This window comes from Saccostrea cucullata, unplaced genomic scaffold (genome assembly GCF_032062105.1).
Source record: "Saccostrea cucullata isolate Sc308-1 unplaced genomic scaffold, CSIRO_AGI_Scuc_v1 ctg7238, whole genome shotgun sequence".
NCBI classification, from domain to species: Eukaryota; Metazoa; Mollusca; class Bivalvia; order Ostreida; family Ostreidae; genus Saccostrea; species Saccostrea cuccullata.
The window spans coordinates 14,914-19,532 of NW_026927596.1; the positions used below are offsets into that span (position 1 = coordinate 14,914).

General features: G+C 34.1%; 1 long non-coding RNA gene across 1 annotated transcript; it reads right to left on the bottom strand.

Annotated features, from left to right (window-relative positions):
* Positions 1–817: 817 nt before the first annotated feature.
* LOC134274895 (uncharacterized) lies at positions 818–3,486 on the bottom strand. Its single transcript, XR_009993730.1, has 3 exons — positions 3,454–3,486; positions 2,313–2,334; positions 818–979 (listed from the first exon to the last, which is right to left on the bottom strand). It is a non-coding gene; the product is annotated as an uncharacterized LOC134274895 (long non-coding RNA).
* Between the last annotated feature and the right edge of the window lie 1,133 nt (positions 3,487–4,619).

The following is a 4,619-nucleotide window of genomic DNA, read 5'->3' on the forward strand; positions in this document are numbered from 1 at the left end:
TGTTATTGGTCTTATTTAATTTAATTATACCAAGGCTTATGACTTAGAATTAACATGCTCTTTGGGCTTGTAAGTGTACAATTTCCACATGCCCGCTTCCAATTTTACCAGGTCTCGGGCATCGGACTCCCAGGATTTGTCGAAGACTGATATTGAACGTTCAATCTTCAACATTTTTTGAGTCATTAGCTAAGGATTTACAAAAATCGTGAATAAAAACAATCTCATATTTCAAAAGTCATAAGATCTCAATTTTATTCAGTAGAAACATTCATTTAATAATATATATCTAAAACATTTTAAAAGAATCGTTGCTTGCCTTGTCCTGACTGACTGACTAAAAATGGCCCAACTCAAAACTTCTTTAACATTCATTTCTTTTTATTCCGTCAACAAACACGTTGAAAGTTTTCCGGAGAAAGATTGTCCCTCCCACCTACTTACCGACCCTTTTTTTTAACATGAGTCGGGAAATGGCAAGCCAACATAATTCAGAAGATGACCTTATTTATTCCAAGAGCATATTATGATTGAATGTCTTTAGCTGTACATATATACATGTATTGTCTCACCCTAACAAACATTGGAGCACCTTAAGGAAGACCTTTAATTAAGTAGATATTAATTTTTTGATCTTGACTTTAGTGTTTGAACCATTTATAAAAACTTTCAAACTTTATTGGCCATTTAGTGAGAACAAAGGCTTTCATATTTCACTGATATATTTTTTGTGACACTAACAATTCTGACCTTTTGATACTGACATATGGAGTTTTGCCATGTATTTTAGAAATTTAACCCTTGCAATAAGCTGGCATATGACGGCATCAATGTTTCAAAACACGTTTAAATTTCATCAAGTTCTACATAGTGTTGCTCTTGCGAAACTGGTTCTAAATAGGCTGAATCAATTGTACGAATAGATTGGTAAGGATTCGGGTTGTCCAAAATTCCAAGTTCTGTATAGGTAAAATTAGTCCTAAAATAGAAACGGAAAATTATAAACTAAGGCAAGTGTACTTTAAAAAAATCATCGCATACAAAGCAATATTAAGAGTGCGCTTGATTTTTCTACATCATACTACATTCAGTGTAAACGATTTACACCATAAAATAAGGTGAAATTTGGTGTAGTGTAGCATATTCAATATGAAGTCAAAATTTTAATCACCGGATCATGAGGGGATCGTATTTGCAGAAGATTTTCATCAAGATTTTGTTGCAATTGTGAACATTTTTTCAAAACCATAAAAAACCAAACGTTTTACGAAAAGGCAAAGAATTGTTAATAACACATATTCATAGCCATCCATAAAACCTTTGTAACTAAATATCTACCATAGTCTAAAATATATTTACTTCTTTACGCTTTTACTTCGGTACTCTATGTGAACTTTCGTATTTAAACAAACTAGTAACTGTTTTTCATGCATGAGCGCTTTAGCGCTCACTATAAATAAATTTACAGGGAAAATTCGATTAATGCGGCCCCATGGGGATCCGGGTGAGAATAGGTCCTCAGTACTCCCTTGCTTGTCGTAAAAGGCGACTAAATGGGGCGTCCTTCGGATGAGACCGTATAAACCGAGGCCCCGTGTCACAACAGGTGTGGCACGATAAAGATCCCTCTCTGCTCAAAAGTCCTGAGTGCCGAGCATAGGCCTAAATTTGCAGCCCTTCACCGGCAATGGTGACGTCTCCATATCAGTGAAATATTCTGGAGAGGGACGTTAAACAGTATACAATCAATCAATCAATCGATTAATGCGACGTTCGTTAGAAAGAATTGCACATTGTTTTATGTCTCTGGCTTTCCCTGCCCACCCAGCCCTTGCATTGTAAAATTTACGGCATGCATTTGAATTGTATTTATTTATTTGAATAAAATGAGATTTGTAACGAAAGCAACAATTCTACAGCATATTCTTTTTTAAAAATAAATTATTCAAGAATATATTTTTTTCCGTCGGAGTGAAACGAGGGAGAAAATAAGTAGTAACATTATATCCAAAACTTGCCCAACTTGCTTATTTTTATTTACAAAATACCAAGTGTTTTATTTTTCAATAGTCCACTTAATTTAATACTAAATACAATTCATCACAATCATCGTATCAAATACTTGAAAGTAAACTAAAAAAGAGAAAAATAATTATGCAGTTTTACCGTCTTGACATTTGTCAGCCATGTTGAATTTGTAATTACCTACACCTGCCAAGTGTACACTTTTGCACTTAATTATGGAAAAGTGTACATCGGGTGTAAATTGTAGGCAAATCAAGCGTGCCCTAAAATAGAACAATTCAACATACCGTTCTTTTCTACCGGAGGTATCTGAAAAATGAATTTTATATCTTGTTATAATTTAATTACAACAATTGTTTATCCAGGACTTGCATAAATATTTCATGTGAAGGTATATAGAATAACCACAACACAAAAAGCACCATCTTCTCATTAAATACATCAGGCAGATATGGGTTTCCGTAATGAAGGATAAGAAAACGTAGAGAGCTAAGCATTAAAAATAAACAAGTGGCCTACGGTCCTTACAGGTCAACTGAGTACATGTATCATGTTACAACTTTCCAACAATTGAATAGTTTCATGTTTTAAACAAAAGGCTATGAAATTCACAATTCTGAAAGAGGCATCATTGCTTATCATAACTAAACACTTGCATGTATGTTGCTTACTTTGGTTACTTAATAAGAACACAAAGAGAAAATGCAGTTCCACTTAATTACCAGTGGTGCATCCCACCACACAAAAAACCACTGACCATCGGGCCACATATTTCAAAAATTTAAATTTTATCATTAATTTTATTTCGTCATAAATGAATGATTAATACCAAAGAGCATATTTCAAAGCATTAATTCATTTTCAAACTATGTAACCACCACCCCAACCCCACCCCAAGTACCCCTGAGCAAGGGGCCCTGAAATAAATCATTTTGGAAGAGGCACCTTTAATCATCATTAATATGTATTTAGATCATTGGCATAATGCCCAGGTACAACGGAAAAAGAGTTTCAAAGAATTCATGCTTTTTCACTATATACATGTACATTGTACGTGTAACCATCAGAGCGCCATGCACCCTAACACCAAAACCTCTGACCCAGGGCCAATGAAATTCCCAATCTGGAAGAGACATCCGTCCTCATCATAACTATGTTCATAGTTAACTGTTTTAATACACATGAGACAATTTTTAAACAATTCATGTATTCTCACTGTATAATCAATAGAGCCCAACCCTAATACCAGAACCCCAGGCACCGGGGCCATGAAATTCATAATTTTGGCAGAGGCATCCTTATTGAACATAACTATGTACTTGTTTAGTTTATTTAATACCTAGGAGCAGAGAAGAATTAATGTATTGCCACTACAAAATAATCAAAAGCCCCACTTTAACTCAAGAATCCCCGACCCAATCAACCTACCTTTAACACCAACAGCTGAAGGCAAGCTTGGTCTGAAAAAGATGTATGACCATAATATGTGTTAAGTAAATAGAATCAACTTAAATTTTCCCCGGGAATAATGAATGTGATTTAACTTATGGAAAACTTACCCTTCTTTATCCTTATTTTCAGATGCTGCAATTTAAAAAAAATGTTTATTAGGCTAGTAAAAATTTTTATTCAGCAGAAGATGCAGCAGACAAAATAAAGTACATAAACCCCTAATGTATTGAATGATTGAAGGACTCTCTTAGTCTATTTCAACAGCTTGAATTTCACGTTTTGTCAGTGTGTATCTGTATATTTAAAATTCAGCATTGTGCAGTTAAAATAAGAATTTAAAGGAAAAAATTACGGGACCGAGCGAAACTATTAGTGCGCAATCACTATACATAAATATATACTCACAGTCAATAGAAACGCAACACCCTAATTTTAGGGTGAAAATTATATACGGGTTATAACTATGTACCAAGAAGTTAGGACATCTTTTACTTTGCCTGATCAGTTATTTAACGGTTGAATGAATTTCTTTCCATTACCGGAAGTTGCTTTTTAGCGCTCTTAACAGGAATCAAAATTTTGCATTTTTGATAAAAATTTTTAACAATATTTTGGGTATTATAAGTATTGTACTAAAATCCCGGGGGGAAATCCTTCTTTCTTTACCGGATGTGATGCCTATATTTCCTCAAAATGACTGATTTTCATTTCTATTGCTGAAAATTCTCAAAATAAAGAAAAAAATGCTGCAGGTGCAAATGGAGACGATTTGATAAATCATGAATAAACCTCTAACGGAAGTTGTTGTCATGTTCTTATCATGTTTTAAACTATCAGCTGACAGCATATATACTGTGTATGACTGCCTCTTGCTTAAAATATTCATCAGCAATTATTAGATATCTCTTCATCTCTTAATCAGTAATTTAAGTTTTCCAATTAATTATAAACTGTTTAGCAGATTCCATTTAATACGCCTAAATGTTACTTGCCTTTTTTCCGCTTGCATATGAGGTATATTGTGATGCTTGCGATGGGAAGTGAGAAAGCAGAGACACCGACAACTACAATTAGAATTGTGTTGTTATTGTCCGTCACCCGAGCATCTGTTTCCATTTTATCTGAAATAAAACGTACAACTC